Source organism: Medicago truncatula, chromosome 7 (genome assembly GCF_003473485.1).
Source record: "Medicago truncatula cultivar Jemalong A17 chromosome 7, MtrunA17r5.0-ANR, whole genome shotgun sequence".
NCBI classification, from domain to species: Eukaryota; Viridiplantae; Streptophyta; class Magnoliopsida; order Fabales; family Fabaceae; genus Medicago; species Medicago truncatula.
Window position 1 is genome coordinate 26,505,735 of NC_053048.1, and position 24,942 is coordinate 26,530,676.

The 24,942-nt window shown below is 31.6% G+C and overlaps 2 long non-coding RNA genes across 2 annotated transcripts; both read left to right on the plus strand.

The window, feature by feature from the left end:
* Nucleotides 1–11,169: 11,169 nt before the first annotated feature.
* On the plus strand, nucleotides 11,170–12,608 carry LOC25498321 (uncharacterized). Its single transcript, XR_003007154.2, has 2 exons — nucleotides 11,170–11,472; nucleotides 12,197–12,608. It is a non-coding gene; the product is annotated as an uncharacterized lncRNA (long non-coding RNA).
* An 8,750-nt stretch (nucleotides 12,609–21,358) lies between these two features.
* Nucleotides 21,359–22,783, plus strand: LOC120576911 (uncharacterized). Its single transcript, XR_005643010.1, has 2 exons — nucleotides 21,359–21,662; nucleotides 22,388–22,783. It is a non-coding gene; the product is annotated as an uncharacterized lncRNA (long non-coding RNA).
* The last annotated feature ends 2,159 nt before the right edge of the window (nucleotides 22,784–24,942 follow it).

The window sequence follows — 24,942 nt, forward strand, 5'->3', positions numbered from 1 at the left end:
TTAGGGTATATCACCTCTTTCAATGTACCTGTTGTCTCCTACTTATCGCATAATCTCTAAGGGAAGGGTAAACACTATCTTGGGAGATAAACTTCACTATAAGTCACTCCTTGTTGGCTATTTGAAAGTATTAATTAATATTGCTTTAGAACAGGAAGCAGGGTTGTCCATACCTAATGATGTTGCTGATATAAGCTTGGTTGGAGATGCAATAGAATCATATGTGGCATGGCCAAGAAACCTCATTTCCCTAAATCTTGAGGTAAAGTAAAATAAATAAATTATTCTCTATGAAAAAATTGGAGTTTTTTTTTTTGTTTTTTTTGTTTTACTTTGTTTATGTGTGGTTTTTGGTATAAATGTTTAGTTTATTATTTTATCACTAACTCAATCAGTTACACATAGATTCCTGCAACATACAAAGACAATGGTAATGTCGAGATTAGGAAGGGTGATGAGTCGGTCACATAAAAAAAAAACCTAGGTATATTGATACACAAGAAATGTTCATTTTACTATTCAATCATTTATTAATCATTAGCTAATTTAACTATACAATAAATTAGATTCAAACACATAAATTGCGTGAAGGCAGTAAAATCATGAAGGATAAACCAAGAAATATGGCAGCTCAAACACAAAAATTGAAAGAAAACACTAATTGTAAGAAGGTTTGACATAGCTATATTCAAATCATAAAACAAAAACAAGATATTGAAAAAACCAAACATCAAAAGCCTTCCTCTATAAAGTGTCATTCATCATGTGTGTTAGTTCTAAAATCCCTTGTAGAAATGCAAATGGAAAACACAGATACGCGTCAGATAACTATGGATGAAGGTATTTTTGGTGAACAATATGAACAAGACATTATCAAAGAGCAACTGAATGAGTTTTTTGAAAATACAGAAATAAGTGTCTCTGTTGTCTGTGTATATATCAGGTACTCCGAATAGCTTTAAATTGACCTACAAATTATTTTATTTGTATGAATGAAATATTTAATAGTATCTAATATTATATTTTCATTCTAGGTACTTGTATGAAAAATTTGTGCACGACAGTGATTTCACAAGGAAATTCTCCTTCTTGTCCGCCATCGCATATCCTTGATGTTAATTGAAGCAGAACAAGAATTGGTCAAAGAATACATGGTTAAGGAATTCATGAAATATAAAGATGAGCACAAGTTATTTATTCTACCGTTTTATATACATATGTCTGGATAAGATTTTCCTTGAAACTTTGTTTTTGATTATTTTTTTCTCACTTTTTATCACCGTTTATAGAAGATTTTCTAACTTGAACATTTGTGTAGTGGACATTGGGTGTTATTTGTCATTGATCTCATATCGGAAATCATATATTATCTGAATCCATTACTCAATGACTATATGAATTACCCAAAAATGACGACTATGTTTCACACGTAAGTGTGTGTGTGGTATATATATATTTTTATCTTGCATATTTATTTTTTCGCAGACTTTAGAATGTATATATAGGCTAAATGTAAATCATTCATGTGTGCGTGTGTGGGTGTATGCTTTATTTTTATGCTTCATAGTTTAGTTGTAAATATAATTCAATGTGAATAACCGAAAACCACAAAAAAACATTTTTTTTTACAATAAACCTTAATTCAAAAATCAAGTGATCCTTTTTTTATTTTTTCTTAATCAAATGTTTAATCAATTTAATCTTTACCATGAGTCCATTTTCTTTAATATTAAAAAACACAAACAAATACTCATTTGCAACTTTGGCTTTTCTTTCATTCTAAAACCTTTTTCAAAACTAATAAAAAACACAAAACAAATCAAAAGTCAATTTTTACCCGAAACTACGAGGTTTTGATCCCTCATGGGTACGTAGGCAAAGGACCATGTCCTTCCAAATCATAAATAATGTAGATAAATTAGGTCTCTATTTTAATCACTTTAAATTCTTTTTTTCAAAAGTAAGCAAGTTTATAGCACGAAAAATAAATAAAATCAAGAGGTTCTCGTAGAGTACTACGAACATAAAGGGTGCTAATACCTTCCCTTTATGTAACCAACCCCCGAACCCAAAATCTTTTCAACGTGGGGTGGTTTGAACTTTTTTCCCCTTTTCTAAAAAATTAAATGTTCAGTCGTGAAATAAAAAGTGAGTCAAACACTAATATAATAGCCCTGATCTCCAAAAAATGACGCGACAAGTAACATGGTTATATTTTATGTTATAATATATGGAGTACATTGACGGTTTCAAATGTTTGACATATTCTAAAGATAAATTAATAGAAATCCAAGAAAAATGGTGTTAGTTCATGATCAGTCTAAGAGTTATATGTTATTTTTTTGATAAGGCGAGCTTCATGTTTCTAAATATATTTGCTAGAAGTGGTAGTGCCTTTAATCTACATTATAATCTTGCATTAATTTGTTATGAATAGTGCTGGAATAAAGATAGATATATATATATATATATATATATATATATATATATATATATATATATATATATATATATAAAGAAGAATAAGATGTGTGAGTTGATATATATTAAGATGAGTATTAGCCATTGATCCAAGTGTTTGGTTTGCTATTTGAAAAATGAAATAGTATTTGGTTGTTTCACTTGTTTTGTTTTCTTTATTTGTTAAGTGAATAAATGTTTGGACTACGTATTCTCGGCATTTGTACATGAGTACTTATTGCTTAAAATAGTGTTGATGCTTATTGCTTAATGTGTTTTCTGCTATATATGTAGGTGGAGGAGAGTTAACGAAATTTGGAAATGAATAATGATCTACCTGCTTGTTATGGATAAAAATGTTGAGACGACCAAGAAGATAGATGAAGACTGCATGCTACCACAAAAGATTTTGGTCTTTATGTTAATTAATTAGTTGTAACTTAGAGATATCCATGATTTGTAGCTTCGTTTGTTAGTGGCTACATTTCAGATTTTTATGCTATATATACATACATTTTATGATATGTTTAAGTTTTATTTCACAAATAATAGTCTCAATTATAATGTGTCATATTTCTCTTAGATAAATTATATATATATATATATATATATATATATATATATTAATTTAAATTAATAAAAACTCTATTTGTAAAAATAAAATATTAAAATGCTTTTTCTAACGCTTATTTAAATAAAACGTTGTTTAATCTACACATTATAGCAATGCTTAATGGAATAAAGCGCTATCTAAACCTATTGTTACAAAGCTGTTTTTAGTAGCACATAAAGATAGAAGCGTTATTTTAAACCTCCTTTAGATGGCTTGTATTTCTGTAAATGCTATCCAAGGACACCCTTTGATAGCTATTTTTAACAAAAAGAGCTATATAAACCCTGCTTTAGACAACACTTTATAAAAAAAACAAGCACTATATTACATTTACCAGCGCCATTTACCATAGCGCTTTTAAAGTGCTACAAATGGTCCGAAAAATCGCTATCTATGACCATTTTTGGCATAATGTCTCCTCTCATATTAATCCTCATATTACATCATTACTTTTCAAAACTCTATTTCTTTTAGAATAATATAATATTAAATAAAAGTGCATCATCATAATCCTAAATAAGACTCAACCTATTTTAATATTATTAAATTAATTGATTAAAAATTTGGGGTGTGTACATGTTCATCTAGGGAGTCTTCTACAGTGCCTACCAAATCCATGTTTCTCTAATCCGTCGGGTGAATGGACCATACGACGCACGATCGTCATCAAAATATGACAAAAACAATTAGCGTCTTATATGCCTTAGGGAGTGGGGTTACCTTCTACTCGGAGAACTCCTAGGAGATCTTATTTTTGGAGAATGTCTAGGAGACCTTATGTTCAGAGAATGTCAAGGGGACCTGGATCTTGATGGAAGGGTATTCCTTCCCATGCTGCTACGATGTGGGGAAGGAGGTCGAAGAATTGGACGAGGATATGGTGATCTCCTCAGTAATCCTTGGAGTGGGGATCCTTCATTTATTTGATTTGTCGGTTCTGATCCTTAATCATATAATTTTTGCGGTGTAGGGTTTGAAGGATGTTGTTGAACATGACATCTGCGGGAGATGTGTTGCTTGCTTCCTTGTTTGGCCACGGGGGGACAATTAGTGGAGCCTCTCGAAGGGAACTCGCCATTGATGGGACACGATGGTGCACTCGTCAGTTGGTGAGGGAGTTAATGTTTGACCGTCACGTTGTGGACGGTGGATCTCACTCTTGGGATGCTGCAACGTTGGCCATCGTAAGAGTAGGTTCCTTTTAGGAAATTTATGAAGATTTGGTCTTTTAAGTAGGAAAATACGATACCACTAGTTGTACCTTATAAGATGATGACGTATGATGCAATAGTCTTTGGCTGTTTGTGAGATTTAAAACGACCAGGGGGTGTACGTGCAGACACTTTTACGCTCAAGTAAGTTTAAGATGGTTAGAGATAGAAATGGTATCATACCTTTGGGGATTGTGTAAAGTCATCTTCTATAAAGGTGACGGGCATGAGTCGTTGTAGGGCACAATGAGGCATCTGACGGTTACAAATTTGCAGGAATCGTTATCGTCGAGCGAGAATCGTGGGCATGTTCTACATTCAGTTTGAATGTGTCTTACACCCTCCTCGCAGAGAGAGGGTGTGTGTCGGAAGTAATCGACCTAAATGCAAGATTGGGCCTGTTTTGGTTTGGGCATGTACAATTAAGCATTACACAACTGCTCAGTCCGGAACATATTTAATATAAAAAGATCAATAAAAAATGAGGCATGCTCTAAGGAATCAATTCTAAATGACGTGAAATCTTAGCAATGTACATTTAGTTGAACCTAAATACATGAAAATTATCATGCAAATTCAAGCTTCGAACTTGAAGAAATCCATAAAAGAATAATGTATTGTGATTAGCAAAGCACAATCACACACATCTCGATTGTTCGATTAAGGATGATCCAATTCTTAAAAAAATTATTATTTAATATAAAACTAGAGTTCGTAAAGTAGACTGTCCAAAATCAAGATGTAGTGATTGTGTGCAATCATATAATCGTGACTACACCTAATCTTGATGTAACAATCATAGCTTATTACCCCATCGCTTCCTTAATATAAGAAGAAAACCCAAAAAATTTCAAAACTAAGGCAATCATTAATTGTTGTAACTTTTTAAATATTTTTACAAATATACTATTATAAAAAATCTTTTACGTAATAAATACACCATAAAAGTTATGACTTTTTTTATAAATAGAATCAATTTTTTTTTTTGAAAAATTTCTTACTAGAGAGAGTAATTTTGTTTAACAATAAAGGTTAGTTGTTACTCAAATGTGCACAAGTTGATCCGATAATAACGTAAAAACAACTTACAAGACATGAAGTCAAATATGTATTTAAAAAGATAAAAATATAATTAACGTGTGCACAAAAATAATCTTGACGAATGCCTTTTACCCTTTTGTGATTTCAGTTGGACATTTTTATTACTAAAGTATAATAGAATATTTTTTTTGACAAAAACATAATAATATAAATTGATGACCCTGTTCAAAAAAAATATAAATTGATGACCTCAACGCAAAATATTCTTAGGTGTTTTTCTATAAATAGTTGTTTCACTCTTTCCAGTGTGTCAATCAAAATTTGATCAAAATATGAGCTCTAAATATTCATTAGTATTACTTTTACTTGGAATGATAATGCTCACCACTGTGATTGGTGAAAGGAATGATAATAAATTTGAATATGATCCTATGTTAGATCCAGAAGATGATTGGCCAGAGATTTTTAATGAACCGCTACCATCCTACTATAAAATACCTAAAGAGGAGTCACCTGATTATGAGACAAACTTGTCAAATGAAGCCATCAACCACACCGTTTGAGCCAGTCCACATTGCAAAAATTCCTTACCATTACAAGTGATCGAAGTGGCAAAAGTGGGTCTAGTAAAATAATAAGAAAAATTGTTTGTCATATGAAGTTTTCTTTTCTTTATTTTTTTTTCTTCCTATTTACCTCAAAAATTCTATTTTTCAAGTAGTGAAGTACAATTTGCCCCTTTATTTGATTAAAGGCTCAATAAACATGTATATGTATAATAATTACCTCTCATTTTAGCATAAATAATGTCAACTACTAAAAGTATTATCTATGATTACCACAATAATGCCAATTTGGCTTGATATATACTCCATCTATTTTTCCTCAGAAAATATACTCAATCTATTTCCAATTTTATTGTCATTTTTATAATTTTTCTTTGTCTCAATATTTTTTTTAGATTTTTCTTAAAATAATTGTCACTTTATAATATCTATGTCATTTCCGGTTTTCGCCCCTATAAAATTTTCGGTTTGATTTGCACTTTTGTAAATTTTTTATTTTCCGGAAAACACCCTTAATAGGCCATTCAAAAATCAAAATTTTTTGCAAAAAAAATTCTGAAAATGGCATATTAGGGTGTTTTCTGGAAAATAAAATTTTTACGAGGGTGCAAATCAAACCGAAAATTTTATAGAGGTGAAAACCAAAAATGACATATATTACAGGGGTGAAAAACACTATTAACCCTTATTTTTTTCATTGATAAATCTTTATTTTTTGAATTTCACCAAACTTAACTACTACAATTATTAAAAGTGTTTTGATATATGATACTACTTTTATCATTGAGAGCAATGAGACAACCTAAAAACAACAATTAAAATGAGACAAATGATAAAAATTAAAATTTATTGATTAAACTTATCCGACATTCTGACTTTAAAATTTATTGAACCATCACGAGTTTACATAAGGTTGGATCAACTCAATGACCTGAACTTGATCTGTTCGGTGAGAACGGTTGAGTCGCAACGGTTGTGAAGAATGGTCCCATGATCGGTAACGACTTCCAGTGCGGTGGCGTAGCATCTTATGTGATGGAACGAAAGGTGCCTGCAGACACGTTTGAATTCCGACAATCAAGTCAGTAATGGAACTGAGAGAAAAGTTTTAGAAGTGTAGTGAAAAGTGTTGTGTACCTTGAGGGTAAAGCAAGTACACCCTTATATAGGCCCGCTCTTGGCATGACCGTCTCCGGGTTATGCGGCATATGATTAAGAGCGGGAGTGGACATGTGTAGCGTGATCCCGACAGGGAAGCATGGTCCAATGTGGCATGCCGCAGGCGAATTGGCGTGCTCCTTTGAGTGCGAAGCCTTGAGACTGCGTAATATTGCACATTTGTTGCCGTGTGAGTGGTCTAGAACTGAGCTATTTTATTTTTAAATTCATCTTTTTTTCATGATAGAGGGCTAAGTGATTTGGTGTAGTTTCGGAGAAGATCATATCTATACTATATATAAAGAAAACTACCTCTTTCAGCTCTTTTGGGTTGGATTTTCTTTCCAAAAATTCCCTCAATTTTCAATACAAATAACACATGTAACAAATAGATCAAAATAAATTTAAATATTAAAATAAAAGTGTAACAAACATAAATGTTCAATTTTTTACTTTATCATTTAAAAAGTGTAACAAACTAGATGAGTGTATCCATACTTATTTTTTCATTATCCCAATTACATTCCCTTAAACAACAACTTTTTCTATTCTCTAAAAAAACAACTTTTTCTATAATAAAGATTGTTGTTGGTTTCATTAAATAAATACTCCATCCGTTCCTTTTTAAGTGTCACTTTTGCAGAAATTTTTTGTTCCTATTTAACTGGCACTTTCAAAGTTCAATGCAACATTAAATGTTGTTTTACCAATATTATCCTTAGTTATTTATTGCGGAGAGAGAAATATATGAAATGAGATATTAAATGAATAAGATCATTATAGTAAAAGTATAGCTTATTGCATTAAAAGGAATATCAATTGTTGATTGTCTTGATTTCGTAACTCGCGAAGCGTATTACGAAATGTGCATCACAGGATCCTGAGGAATTGACCTATGTTCAGTCTCGTATTAACCCCCGTCACGCACTATGATATCATCCTTTAACGATATCATCAACATATATATTATATCATCAACATATATATGAACAATTAAAATTTCATCCTTTAATAATTTTCAAAAGAGTGTGATGTCAACTTGATCTTGTGAAAACCGTTTTCTAAAATAATGTTACTAGGGTCTTTCATACCAAGCTATGGCAGCTTGTTCCAGATTATACAATGAAATCTTCAAACTCAGGAAGTTGTTTCATACACTTCTTCAGAAATGATACCTATAAAATACGAACTTATAAAATCCACTTGATATAGAATGATATCATTATTTACAACACATGATAATAATAGACTAATTGCTTATAATTTTGCTACATGTGCAAATGTTTCAGCGAAATCTATCTCTTCTTGCTGACTATTTCCTTGTACTACTAGTCTAGCTTTAATTTTTACTATATCATTTTGTTTATTGAGCTTGTTTCTGAAAACCCACTTTATGACAATGACATTATTACCTTTTGATCTTGGAACTATTTCTCAAACATCATTTCACTTTGATAATTGTGCCCTACAAAATTCCACTAGTCTTTTTATGACTTCCGATCATAACAAGTAGTATTTACTATTTTTACAGAGGCTTTTGTGTCAGTTATTTAGTTTGCTTGATGCTTGTTTAAGAGTTATTTTGAATAAATGGTTCTTATGTTACATAAGGTTTTTAAAATTTTATCTTCTTGATTAACCTTATATTTTACCGTATCCTCATTGTGTTTATTAGGTTTAGAGCTAAAATAATTTTTGTTTAAAAAATAACATGAACTCTATGTGATATTTTATTTTTTAATCATATCTTGAGGTGTAGGTAACCAATTAATGGAGTCAAACTATTTCCGAATGAAATCTAACATTAATTGATACAAGTTTTCATAAATATACTAAAGTCGAATTCGGCTTGTAAAATGGTAAAAAATGTAAAGGATCTGAATACAAAAAAGGAAACAAAGAAGAAGTGGAGATTCAATCCCCTCATGTGTAATTTTATATTTTCCTTTCTAAGTCTGAGTAGCTAACTTTTCTTCAGATTGAAACTCTTGATTAGTGATGTCAATTTTCTAGCAAGGGTTAGTTCGTTGGCAAGTAGTCAAATATATAAATTTCTTAACCTTAAGGTTTGCAATACTTCAACTTGACTGCTACGATTATGATTAAGATATGTAAGAGATATTATGATTAAGATATGTAGTTTGGGGGGGGGGATTAAAAGGCGACGAGGTCATATCATATTCCCTTGATTGATTGCTCAATTTTAAGACATCTGATCGAATTAGTCAGGCCAGTGTCTTGGTAACTAACACTCTTCAATAGTTATGACTCCCTAATGTCTTAGGTTAGTCTATAACCATTGAAGGATTAGTAATGCCAAATTAAGTACATAAATCATTATTAGAAAATTTCTAAAGCTAATAACAACTGAATGATTAAATTAGGTCAAGCCATTAACGTTAGGGTTAGTAACCACCAAGACCTAAATCAATTTATAAACATTTATAAATGCATAAAAAAACATTAAGGATAAACTCAACCAATAAAATAACAAAGTAGACAACTGAAGTCATATGATAATGTAAAGTTACAAAATCAAACGATTACAGAGAAGTTCCTCTTTTATGACCTAACCCCGATAGAATTAGTTACTCGTTATTTCTAAACATAAACTACTGCATATGAATAAGAAAACATGAGAAAAGGATCACCAGTTGATGAATCCATGGCTCTCAAATGGATCTGATCGCTCCGATAATATGCTAAAATCGTGTTTCTGCCTTCATATTCTCATCAAAAAGTGTTTTTTCACTGACCAAGGTGTTTGCCTTATATAGGTGCGTATTTTCCTTAAAATTAGTGAAAGTTGGCCCGCGATGTTAGCATATAAATTGCGATGTTAGTTAAACATAGAGTGAACACCTTGCATGTCATTCATATCTCACGATGTGGAGGTTATAGCCTGCAATACGAGATAGATAGTGGCTGAATCTTACAAATTCCATTTTGATTCTACAAATGACTTAAAACTTCTATATAATTTCATATCATCAATGATCCTCTTAGAATCTAATTGAGTTATTTTATTTATGAGTTCTAGTTTATGCAATTGATACCCATGTACATTCAATAATTCTTGTTATTTAATTGTGATCTTACCAATATTGAATTGAACCTAAGGTATTTAATTATGGATAATTGGTTGTTTTGGTTGTTTGTATGACTCTATGTTTGTAAAGTAGTTCTTTTGGCACACCTTATGCTAGAGGAGTTGCTTTTGGTGGTTAATATATATTCCATTTTTGATTGTTAAAAAAAAGTTATTGTTCGCTAAGTAATTGTCTTAGAGATATCATATCATTTAGCTGTGACAAAATTTAGTTGCCGATCATGCTTTTGATGTTAGATACGCGAGACCTGGCTTGAGTAAAAAAAATTGGTTTTGCTATATTTTGCTAAATTGTCGGAAACATAATCAATTGTTACGGCTAGTACCACTATTACCAAATAGTAACAAAGAGGGGTTATTGCCATCAGTTGTTTCATTTAATTTACCTAATTAAGTGGAACATAATTGCCATGGTTTAGAACTGGGGTTATTGCTTTAGGTTTTTCAAACGGTTTTTAAAGTCTCCTTATTGGAGATGCTTTCTCTAAGGTACATTAGTTCGGCATAAAACATGATGAAATTCATAAAACATTAACGGATAAGATTAGTGTTGTGTAATCATTGAGACGATCCAGATTTTAAAACCTTACCTTTTAATCCAAAATTAGATTTTAGATATGGATCGTCCGAAACCGAGATGTTATAATTGCGTGCAATCATAAGATCATGACAACACCTAACCCTAATCTAATAAACACCAAGAATGATATATATATATATATATATATATATATATATATATATATAATACCGTTTTTGCTTATAAATAGGAACCAAGGGATAAGATATGGATTTTTTTTTTTTTGAGGGAGGATAAGATATAGAGTTAAACATGTATAAAATGGTAGAAATGTGCACAAAAATAATCGCAACAAATGCACACTACCCTTTTGTGACCTCATTTGGACCATTTTTATTACTAAAGTATAAAATATGATAAATAATTTAAGTTGACGTGCTCAACATTAAATATTCTCAAGGGTTTTCTTATAAATAGTTGTCTCACCCTTTCCATTTGTGTGAATTAAAATCTATAAAAACATGGCCTCTAAATACTCACAAGTATTATTACTTCTACTTGGAATGATGGTTCTTACTACTGTAGTGAGTTATGGGCATAATAAATTTGGGTATGCGCCAATGTTAGATCTAGAGGAGGATTGGCCAGACCAATTCTTTCCACCACTTACCATAATTGAGGGTCGAAAGTCGCATAGTTTTGGATATCCACCTATATTAGATCCAGAAGAAGATTGACCTAATAACTAATGAGAAATCATTTGTTTATAAGCCAGTCCACATTTCAAAGCTGTTGTAAGTACAATTCTTTATCAAATGAGTGTTTTTTTCTTCCCACTTTTGTATAAAACTCTAATTTTTAAGAAGTGATGTACTATTTGAATAAAGGCTCTATAAATATTTCTATGTATATTATATCTCATTTCAGCAACAATAATGCCTATTACTAGTGGTTTTACCTATGATTAATATTTTGTTATTGTCTACAATTTAATTATTCATTATGTGATAACTAATCAATAATATTTTTTTTGTCAAAAAATAATCAATAATATTTGAACATTCATCATTTCAATACACTCATTCAACAAAATATTTTCTTTTTGTCTATATTTTACAATCACATCATCGATATATCACCAAAATATTATATTTAACTTATCACAATATTTTTTTTTTCAAGATATCCTAGTAAGAACGGATATATCCAAAAACATTTTTTATATTAAAAACCCAAAGAAAAAGATCAATTAGATAACAGCTGTACGTCACATGTTCTAGAACTATAAACATAAAAATATTCAAATTAGTTATGTGTATCTAGAACAAAAGATCCATCTCCTTTTCTTAGACCATCGATAAGATAATCCTACCGTGGAGTAGAAAATTTGAGATTAAATTGTAACATCCTGATTTTTAATATTAACCTGTTAATATAATTATTGGATAATATTAGTATTATTGTCATTATTAGTATTGATTGCTCGATATTATGAAATTAAATTATTCGTGATTATAGGTGATGTTATGAATAATGAGGAAGTAGAGGAGTTAACTAGTTGGTTAAAGAATGAGAGAAAATAATTTTTTTGGAAGAAAATAGTGTTTTTGGTAAGAATAAGGAAGTAGAATGCAAACAGAGATGCATTAGTAAAATTGGATAGAAAAGAGGTGGAAGTAGCAAAGTGATGGACAAAATTGGCAAGTACACCAAATTATAACAAGTAGTAAGTTGTATCGTTCTTCACAAAGATTGTCGTTCAACTCAATATATAATTTGCAAAACTTATTTTAACACGGAAAATAGTAATGATGGTTAGAATTGCAGGGTTTAATTGCCCGACCCAATGCAAGATTAGGTTTGTGTGATTCAGATGTGTAATAGTGATTAGGGAATCCGTGAATCCCATCTTCCTTCTTTGTTGGATCAATTCAAAGTCCTTATTAATTAAGACCTAAAAACTACATAAACAAAGAACAATAATGAACAAAGTACTCCCATGAACAATTATGAATAAATAAGAAATAAGTACTCCCATGAACGAATAATTTCAGGTTGTCAATCATACTAATCTTCTATGAATCAATTTTTAGGATTACCTATACATATTTTCAATTGAAAAATAATTACGAACAGACTAGTACAAATTAAATCGGACACCAGAATATAACTGAATGAAAACTTTATTAGTTGAATCTAACAAATAAGAAGGGGTTCATAGTTGAACCCTAATCAAGAGGTTTATTTGCTCATGGAAACATACATCATAACAAAACAAAATAAAAACATACCCTAGGAAGAGTACAAGGAGGAGAAATTCCTCCTTGAATCTATGATGCTTGACCCTTGCTCTAAACCGTCAATGTTTCTGAATGAATAAAATAGTGTGCAAGGATCTCTATTTATAACGTAAGGTTGCTTAGGATTTAATTCGAGAAAACTAGGATTTTCTACCGATCCATGTATGCCTGGGTCTTCTGGGTTTATTTCTGAAGGAATTTCCCTTCTTTAGTCCCATGCACTTTGGGTTTTGTTGCTCAGATTTGTTCAAGACCTTTGGATTGGAGGATAATCTTGAATACTCTTTGAACTAAAATTTGAGTCCCGGCTGGCCATGAATCTGAAAGTCCTTTGTTTTGACTTAGTCAACACCTTGGATCTTGACTCTCTTGTCTCTGATGGGTTTCGATTCTCTGCTTTTTCAGCATTTGGATTTGAGTAAAAGAGCAGACCCTTTTGAGTGCAAACAGAACATGATAATTGTTTTGTCTTGACAAGAGTATGTGTATCCCTAACAGACGCACTTGTGAAGTCAATTTCTCTCCCTTTTTTCTTACTAATATTGTGAGGGGTTAATAGATCTTTACCCCCCTGTAATATATGTCATTTCCGGGTTTCCCCCCTGTAAAATTATTTTTTTGATTTACCCCCTTGTAATTTTTTTTTGTTTTGATTTACCCCCCTAATAGGCCAAACAAAAACGAAAATTTCTTGAAAAAAAAAAAAATTGGTTTTTGTTTGGCCTATTAGGGGGGTAAAACAAAACAAAAAAAAAATTGCAGGGGGGTAAATCAAAAAAATAATTTTACAGGGTGGAAAACCGGAAATGACCTATATTACAGGGGGGTAAAAACCTATTAACCCTATTGTGAGATATGGAAGCTAATCTACTTCTGTCAAAATCATAATCACTAGATTCTTCAGATGAACTATTGAATTTAGTTGAAAGTATGTCGATTTCATCTGGGGTTAAAAGTTGCCTTAGCATGAGATTTTGTCTTGATAGATAGTGATTTTGGCGTCTCAAAGGTTTTAACTCTTCTGATAAAAAATTAAATTGTTTTTGCAAGTCCTTTAAGGATCTTGATTTGTTCAGATAGAGTCTTAGAAGCCTTCTGACATAAGGAATATACCCATTACAGATTTGTTCAAAGATTACCTCATCATCCTTATCTGAATATGAGCTTGGTTCTTCACCAGAAGATGTTTTAACTACTAAACCCATATTAGCTTCCTCTTTGTTGTCCTCAGAGTCTGTATCTTCATCAAGCATCTTCCAGGTTTCCATGAAGATTTCCTTGAGCTTTCACTTGTAGGTTTCCCTATGCTGATTTTCCCTAATGCGCCTCAGGGAAATCAGCTATGAAGTGACCATTCTTTCCACAGTTGAAGCATCCTTTTTTATTATCTCTTTTGTCTGTGAAGTGGGATGTCTTTAAGTCACTGCTTCTGCTAAATGCTATCTAAGGACACCCTTTGATAGCTATTTTTAACAAAAAGTGCTATATAAACCCTGCTTTAGACAACAGTTTATAAAGAAAACAAGCACTATATTACATTTACCAGCGTCATTTACCATAGCGCTTTTAAAGTGCTATAAATGGTCCGAAAAATCACTATCTATGACCATTTTTTGCATAATGTCTCCTCTCATATTAATCCTCATATTACATCATTACTTATCATAACTCTATTTCTTTTAAAATAATATAATATTAAATAAAAGTGCATCATCATAATCCTAAATAAGACTCAACCTATTTTAATATTATTAAATTAATTGATTAAAAATTTGGGGTTTGTACATGTTCATCTAGGGAGTCTTCTACAGTGCCTACCAAATCCATGTTTCTCTAATCCGTCGGGTGAATGGACCATACGACGCACGATCGTCATCAAAATATGACAAAGACAATTAGCGTCTTATATGCCTTGGGGAGTGGGGTTACCTTCTACTCGGAGAACTCCTAGGAGATCTTATTTTTGGAGAATGTCTAGGAGATCTTATGTTCAGAGAATGTCTAGGGGACCTGGATCTTGATGGAAGGGTATTCCTTCCCATGCTGCTATGATGTGGGGAAGGAGGTCGAATAATTGAACGAGGATATGGTGATCTCCTCAGTAATCCTTGGAGTGGGGATCCTTCATTTCTTTGATTTGTCGGTTCTGATCCTTAATCATATAATTTTTGCGGTGTAGGGTTTGAAGGATGTTGTTGAACATGACATCTACGGGAGATGTGTTGCTTGCTTCCTTGTTTGGCCGCGAGGGGACAATTAGTGGAGCCTCTCGAAGGGAACTCGCCATTGATGGGACACGATGGTGCACTCGTCAGTTGGTGAGGGAGTTAATGTTTGACCGTCACGTTGTGGACGGTGGATCTCACTCTTGGGATGCTGCACCGTTGGCCATCGTAAGAGTAGGTTCCTTTTAGGAAATTTATGAAGATTTGGTCTTTTAAGTAGGAAAATACGATACCACTAATTGTACCTTATAAGATGATGACGTATGATGCAGTAGTCTTTGGCTGTTTGTGAGATTTAAAACGACCAGGGGGGTGTACATGCAAACACTCTTACGCTCAAGTAAGTTTAAGATGGTTAGAGATAGAAATGGTATCATACCTTTGGGGATTGTGTAAAGTCCTCTTATATAAAGGTGACGGGCATGAGTCGTTGTAAGGCACAATGAGGCATCTGACGGTTACAAATTTCCAGGAATCGTTATCGTCGAGCGAGAATCGTGGGCATGTTCTACATTCAGTTTGAATGTGTCTTACACCCTCCTCGCAGAGAGAGGGTGTGTGTCGGAAGTAATCGACCCAAATGCAAGATTGGGCCTGTTTTGGTTCGGGCATGTACAAATAAGCATTACACAACTGCTCAGTCCGGAACATATTTAATATAAAAAGATCAATAAAAAATGAGGCATGCTCTAAGGAATCAATTCTAAATGACGTGAAATCTTAGCAATGTACATTTAGTTGAACCTAAATACATGAAAACTATCATGCAAATTCAAGCTTCGAACTTGAAGAAATCCATAAAAGAATAATGTATTGTGATTAGCAAAGCACAATCACATACATCTCGATTGTTCGATCAAGGATGATCCAGTTCTTAAAAAAAATTACTATTTAATATAAAACTAGAGTTCGTAAAGTAGACTGCCCAAAACCAAGATGTAGTGATTGTGTGCAATCATATAATCGTGACTACACCTAATCTTGATGTAACAATCATAGCTTATTACCCCATCCCGTCCTTAATATAAGAAGAAAACCCAAAAAATTTTAAAACTAAGACAATCATTAATTGTTGTAACTTTTTAAATATTTTTACAAATATACAATCATAATCTTTTACGTAATAAATACACCATAAAAGTTATGACTTTTTTTATAAATAGAATCAATTTTTTTTTGAAAAATTTCATACTGGAGGGAGAAATTTTGTTTAACAATAAAGGTTAGTTGTTACTCAAATGTGCACAAGTTGATCCGATAATAACGTGAAAACAACATACAAGACATGAAGTTAAATATGTATTTAAAAAGATAAAAATATAATTAATGTGTGCACAAAAATAATCCCGACGAATGCCTTTTACCCTTTTGTGACTTCAGTTGGACATTTTTATTACTAAAGTATAATAGATAATTTTTTTGACAAAAGCATAATAATATAAATTGATGACCCTGTTCAAAAAAAATATAAATTGATGACCTCAACACAAAATATTCTTAGGTGTTTTCCTATAAATAGTTGTTTCACTCTTTCCAGTGTGTCAATCAAAATTCGATCAAAATATGAGCTCTAAATATTCATTAGTATTACTTTTACTTGGAATGATAATGCTTACCACTGTGATTGGTGAAAGGAATAATAATAAATTTGAATATGATCCTATGTTAGATCCAGAAGATTATTGGCCAGAGATTTTTCATGAACCACTACCATCCCACTATAAAATACCTAAAGAGGAGTTACCTGATTATGAGACAAACTAGTCAAATGAAGCCATCAACCACACCGTTTGAGCCAGTCCACATTGCAAAAATTTCTTATCATTACAAGTGATCGAAGTGGCAAAAGTGGGTCTAGTAAAATAATAAGAATAATTGTTTGTTATATGAAGTTTTCTTTTCTTTATTTTTTTCTTCCTATTTACCTTTAAAATTCTATTTTTTTAAGTAATGAAGTACAATTTGCCCCTTTATTTGATTAAAGGCTCAATAAACATGTATATGTATAATAATTACCTCTTATTTCAGCATAAATAATGTCAACTACTAAAAATTTTATCTATGATTACAACAATAATGCCAATTTGGTTTGATATATACTCCATCTATTTTTCCTCAAAAAATATACTCAATCTATTTCCAATTTAATTGTCATTTTTATAATTTTTCTTTGTCTCAATATGACTAAGAGCGGGAGTGGACATGTGTAGCGTGATCCCGACAGGGAGGCATGCTCCAATGTGGAACGACGCAGGCGAATTGGCGTGCTCCTTTGAGTGCGAAGCCTTGAGGCTGCGTAATATTGCACATTTGTAGCCGTGTGAGTGGTCTAGAACTGAGCTATTTTATTTTTAAATTCATCTTCTTTTTCATGATAGAGGGCTAAGTGATTTGGTGTAGTTTCGGAGAATATCATATCTATACTATATGTAAAGAAAACTACCCCTTTCAGCTCTTTTGGGTTGGATTTTTCTTTGCGGAAATGCTCTCAATTTTCAATACAAATAACACATGTAACAAATAGATAAGAATAGATTTAAATATTTATACTATATATAAAGAAAACTACCCCTTTTAGCTCTTTTGGGTTGAATTTTTCTTTCCAAAAATTCCCTCAATTTTCAATACAAATAACACATGTAACAAATATATAAAAATAAATTTAAATATTAAAATAAAAGTGTAACAAACATAAATGTTCAATTTTTTACTTTATCATTTAAAAAGTGTAACAAACTAGATGAGTGTATCCATACTTATTTTTTCATTATCCCAATTACATGCCCTTAAACAAAAACTTTTTCTATTCTCTAAAAAAACAACTTTTTCTATAATAAAGATTGTTGTTGGTTTCATTAAATAAATAAGAATTTAGATTAAATATTTTTGTTATATTGTTGGTTTCATTAAAATAGATAATCATGATTAGTTTGATTTGTTATAATTTGAAAGCAATAAACATTTATATTTTTTCTTTTAATCAAAATTAAAATTTCATAAAAAAAAATGTTGTTCATAATTTTTAAACGTTAGCGCAATAAAAAGACACGTGAGTGCCTCTCTATCCAATAGTGAATAATAGTAACGAGAACAACTATGTTCAAACTAGATAATTTTGTGACTGTGTTATGCTTTTTACAAGTTGTTATAAATGTTTTGGTGAGAAGAAATAGAACAAAATAGAAGGTTCATCCAGCCCTAATGTACATGGGTATCAATTACATAATTTTATTGAGGCTTTTGTGTCAGTTATTTAGTTTGCTTGATGCTTGTTTAAGAGTTATTTTGAATAAATGGTTCTTATGTTACATAAGGTTTTTAAAATTTTATCTTCTTCATTAACCTTATATTTTACCGTATCCTCATTGTGTTTATTAGGTTTAGAGCTAAAATAATTTTTGTTTAAAAAATAACATGAACTCTATGTGATATTTTATTTTTTAATGATATCTTGAGCTGTAGGTAACCAAATGGAGTCAAACTATTTCCGAATGAAATCTAACATTAATTGATACAAGTTTTCATAAATATACTAAAGTCGAATTCGGCTTGTAAAATGGTAAAAAATGTAAAGGATCTGAATACAAAAAAAGGAAACAAAGAAGAAGTGGAGATTCAATCCACATGTGTAATTTTACATTTTCCTTTCTAAGTCTGAGTAGCTAACTTTTCTTCAGATTGAAACTCTTGATGAGTGATGTCAATTTTGTAGCAAGGGTATTAGTTCGTTGGCAAGTAGTCAAATATATAAATTTCTTAACCTCAAGGTTTGCAATACTTCAACTTGACTGCTACGATTACGATTAAGTTAAGTAAGAGGGATTATGATTGGGGGGGGGGGGTGGATTAAAAGGCGACGAGGTCATATCATATTCCCTTGATTGATTGCTCGATTTTAAGACATCTGATCAAATTAGTTAGGCCAGTGTCTTGGTAACTGTTAAGAATCATGGAATCATAGGGAGAAAAGTCATAGATGTAAGCGAGATAGCAAGCATAAGAGTACTCATGTGGGAGATACTCATAGAAACTCATTGTAGAAATGAATAGATTGATAAAAAGATATTGAATGAGTACAATAGTGTTCCTATATATAAGAGATTAGTTTGAGTAACTAACTCTAACTAACTTCTAACCAAACTACTAACTCTAGTTTACTTATCAACTAACTATAGTTGATTACAATTACTCTAGTCTAACTACCTTAACTAACTACACATAACTTCCAACTATTTTAACAGTAACTAACACTCTTCAATAGTTATGACTCCTTAATGTCTTAGGTTAGTCTATAACCATTGAAGGATTAGTAACGCCAAATTAAGCACATAAATCAATATTAGAAAATTTCTAAAGCTAATAACAACTAAACGATTAAATTAAATTAGGTCAAGCCATTAAAGTCAGGGTTAGTAACCACCAAGACCTAAATCAATTTATAAACATTTATAAATGCATAAAAAAGCATTAAGGATAAACTCAACCAATAAAATAATAAAGTAGACAACTGAAGTCATAGGATAATTTAAAGTTACAAAATCAAACGATTACAGAGAAGTTCCTCTTTTATGACCCAACCCCGATAGAATTAGTTACTCGTTATTTCTAAACATAAACTACTGCATATGAATAAGAAAGCATGAGAAAAGGATCATCAGTTGATGAATCCATGGCTCTCAAATGGATCTGATCGCTCCTAATATACCAAAATCGTGTTTCTGCCTTCATATTCTCATCAAAAAGTGTTTTTTCACTGACCTAGGTGTTTGCCTTATATAGGCACGTATTTTCCTTAAAATTAGTGAAAGTTGGCCCGCGATGTTAGTTAAACATAGAGTGAACACCTTGCATGTCATTTATATCTCACGATGTGGAGGTTATAGCCTGCAATACGAGATAGATAGTGGTTGAATCTTACAAATTCCATTTTGATTTTACAAATGACTTAAAACTTCTATCTAATTTCATATCATCAATGATCCTCTTAGAATCTAATTGAGTTATTTTATTTATGAGTTCTAGTTTATGCAATTGATACCCATGTACATTCGATAATTCTTGTTATTTAATTGTGATCTTACCAATATTGAATTGAACCTAAGGTATAATTCACTACCAGCCCTAAATTTGTATCTGGATAATGGTTTGTTTTGGTTGTTTGTATGACTCTATGTTTGTAAAATAGTTCTTTTGGCACACCTTGTACTAGAGGAGTTGCTTTTGGTGGTTAATATATATTCCATTTTTTATTGTTCAAAAAAAAGTTATTGTTCGCTAAGTAATTGTCTTAGAGATATCATATCATTTAGCTGTGACAAAATTTAGTTGCCGATCATGCTTTTGATGTTAGACACGCGAGACCTGGCTTGAGTCAAAAAATTGGTTTTGCTATATTTTGCTAAATTGTCGTGAACATAATCAATTGTTACGGCTAGTACCACTATTACCAAATCCTAATCTCTGTTAATCATCAGTTGTTTCATTTAATTTAGCTAATTAAGTGGAACATAATTGCCATGGTTTAGAACTGGGGTTATTGCTTTAGGTTTTTCAAACGGTTTTTAAAGTCTCCTTATTGGAGATGCTTTCTCTAAGGATTCAATTCTAAATAACGTGAAATCTTAGTAATGTACATTAGTTCGGCATTAAAACATGATGAAATTCATAAAACATTAACGGATAAGATTAGTGTTGTGTAATCATTGAGACGATCCAGATTTTAAAACCTTACCTTTTAATCCAAAATTAGATTTTAGATATAGACCGTCCGAAACCGAGATGTTGTAATTGTGTGCAATCATAAGATCATGACTACACCTAACCCTAATCTAATAAACACCAAGAATGATATATATATATATATATATATATATATATATATATATATATATATATAATACCGTTTTTGCTTATAAATAGGAAGCAAGGGATAAGATATGGATTTTTTTTTTTTGAGGGAGGATAACATATAGAGTTAAACATGTATAAAATGGTAGAAATGTGCACAAAAATAATCACAACAAATGCACACTACCCTTTTGTGACCTCATTTGGACCATTTTTATTACTAAAGTATAAAATATGATAAATAATTTAAGTTGACGTGCTCAACATTAAATATTCTCAAGGGTTTTCTTATAAATAGTTGTCTCACCCTTTCCATTTGTGTGAATTAAAATCTATAAAAACATGGCCTCTAAATACTCACAAGTATTACTTCTACTTGGAATGATGGTTCTTACTACTGTAGTGAGTGATGGGCATAATAGTTTTGGGTATGCGCCAATGTTAGATCCAGAGGAGGATTGGCCAGACCAATTCTTTCCACCACTTACCATAATTGAGGGTCGAAAGTCGCATAGTTTTGGATATCCACCTATATTAGATCCAGAAGAAGATTGACCTAATAACTAATGAGAAATCATTTGTTTATAAGCCAGTCCACATTTCAAAGCTGTTGTAAGTACAATTCTTTATCAAATGAAGTGTTTTTTTCTTCCCACTTTTGTATAAAACTCTAATTTTTAAGAAGTGATGTACTATTTGAATAAAGGCTCTATAAATATTTCTATGTATATTATATCTCATTTCAGCAACAATAATGCCTATTACTAGTGGTTTTACCTATGATTAATATTTTGTTATTGTCTACAATTTAATTATTCATTATGTTATAAATAATCAATAATTTTTTTTTTGACAAAAAATAATCAATAATATTTGAACATTCATTATTTCAATACACTCATTCAACAAAATATTTTCTTTTTGTCTATATTTTACAATCACATCATCGATATATCACCAAAATATTATATTTATCTTATCACAATATTTTTTTTTTCAAGATATCCTAGTAAGAACGGATATCCAAAAACATTTTTTTATATTAAAAACCCAAAGAAAAAGATCAATTAGATAACATCTGTACGTCACATGTTCTAGAACTATAAACATAAAAATATTCAAATTAGTTATGTGTATCTAGAACAAAAGATCCATCTCCTTTCCTTAGACCATCGATAAGGTAATCCTACCGTGGAGTAGAAAATTTGAGGTTAAGTTGTAATATCCTGATTTTTAATATTAATATGTTAATATAATTATTGGATAATATTAGTATTATTGTCAATTATTAGTATTGATTGCTCGATATTATGAAATTAAATTATTCGTGATTATAGGTGTTATGAATAATGAGGAAGTAGAGGAGTTAACTAGTTTGGTTAAAGAATGAGAGAAAATAATTTTTTGGGAAGAATATAGTGTTTTTGGTAAGAATAAGGAAGTAGAATGCAAACAGAGGTGCATTAGTAAAACTGGATAGAAAAGAGGTGGAAGTTGCAAAGTGATGGACAAAATTGGCAAGTACACCAAATTGTAATAAGTAGTAAGTTGTATCGTTCTTCACAAAGATTGTCGTTCAACTCAATATATAATTTGCAAAACTTATTTTAACACGGAAAATAGTAATGATGGTTAGAATTGCAGGGTTTAATTGCCCGACCCAATGCAAGATTAGGTTTGTGTGATTCAGATGTGTAATGTGATTAGGGAATCCGTGAATCCCATCTTCCTTCTTTGTTGGATCAATTCAAAGTCCTTATTAATTAAGACCTAAAAACTACATAAACAAAGAACAAAGTACTCCCATGAACAATTATGAATAAATAAGAAATAAGTACTCCCATGAACGAATAATTCCAGGTTGTCAATCATACTAATCTTCTATGAATCAATTTTCAAGATTACCTATACAGATTTTCAATTGAAAAATAATTACGAACAGACAAGTACAAATTAAATCGGACACCAGAATATAACTGAATGAAAACTTTATTAGTTGAATCTAACAAATAAGAAGGGGTTCATAGTGGAACCCTAATCAAGAGGTTTATTTGCTCATGGAAACATACATCATAACAACATAAAATAAAAACATACCCTAGGAAGAATACAAGGAGGAGAAATTCCTCCTTGAATCTATGATGCTTGACCCTTGCTCTAAACCGCCAATGTTTCTGAATGAATAAAATAGTGTACAAGGGTCTCTATTTATAACGTAAGGTTGCTTAGGATTTAAGTCGAGAAAGCTATGATTTTCTACCGATCCATGTATGCTTGGGTTCTCTGGGTTTATTTCTGAAGGAATTTCCCTTCTTTAGTCCCATGCACTTTGGGTTTTGTTGCTCAGATTTATTCAAGACCTTTGGATTGGAGGATAATCTTGAATACTCTTTGAACTAAAATTTGAGTCCCGGTTGGCCATGAATCTAAAAGTCCTTTGTTTTGACTTAGTTAACACCTTGGATCTTGACTTTCTTGTCTCTGATGGGTTTTGATTCTCTGCTTTTTCAGCATTTGGATTTGAGTAAAAGAGCAGACCCTTTTGAGTGCAAACAAAACAGGATAATTGATTTGTCTTCACAAGAGTATGTGTATCCTTAACAGACGCACTTGTGAAGTCAATTTCTCTCCCTTTTTTCTTACTAATATTGTGAGATATGGAAGCTAATCTACTTCTATCAAAATCATAATCACTAGATACTTCAGATGAACTGTTGAATTTAGTTGAAAGTATGTCGATTTCATCTGGGTTAAAAGTTGCCTTAGCATGAGATTTTGTCTTGACAGATAGTGATTTTGGCGTCTCAAAGGTTTAACTCTTCTGATAAAAAATTAAATTGTTTTTGCAAGTCCTTTAAGGATCTTGATTTGTTCAGATAGAGTCTTAGAAGCCTTTTGACATAAGGAATATACTCATTACAGATTTGTTCATAGATTACCTCATCATCCTCATCTGAATATGAGCTTGGTTCTTCACCAGAAGATGTTGTAACTACTAAACCCATATTAGCTTCCTCTTTGTTGTCCTTAGAGTCTGTATCTTCATCAAGCATCTTCCAGGTTTCCATGAAGATTTCCTTGAGCTTTCACTTGTAGGTTTCCGTTTTGAGGTTTCCCTATGCTGATTAGCCCTAATGTGCGTCAGGGAAATCAGCTATGAAGTGACCATTCTTTCCACAGTTGAAGCATCCTTTTTTATTATCTCTTTTGTCTGTGAAGCGGGATGTCTTTAAGTCACTACTTCTGCTAGGAAATCTTCTTTTCATAGTCAAGTAAGTCATCTCTTAAAAATCTTCATTATCATCAGATTCATCATTTGAATCCTTCTATTCTGATTTAGTAGTTTGAGGAGATTTGGTGGTCTTTTCCTTAGAGGTAAAGGAAACAGACTTAGAGAGATTGTTTGGTTCGTCACCTTCAAGTTCCATCTCATGGCTTTAGAGAGAAAATATCGGGTTCTCCAAGTCTTTTGCCTCTTGTATGGTAGTGACTTTTGGCCTTAACCTTGCAAGAAGACTCGTAAGAATCTTATTTACATGGTTTGGTGCAACATATCTTTTTTTTGGACCTTGAAGTCCAAAGAAAAGAGTTTGAAACCTTGAATACATGGTTTCAATATCTTGATCCTCTTTCATCTTGAAAAGCTCAAACTGGTAAACCAGCTGGTTTGCCATAGCTTCCTTTACCTGCTGATTTCCTTCGTAGGTAGAGTACAATGATTCAAAGATGGACTTTCCAGTAGATCTATCCCCAATCTTCGTGTATTCAGTATGAGGTAAAACTTCCACCAGAATCCCTCTCACTCTATGGTGCTTTTTATAGATCTTCTTTTGAGTGGCAGTCGACTTCTTCCTGTCTGTTAACATTCCTTCTTCTTTAGCCTCAAAGCCAA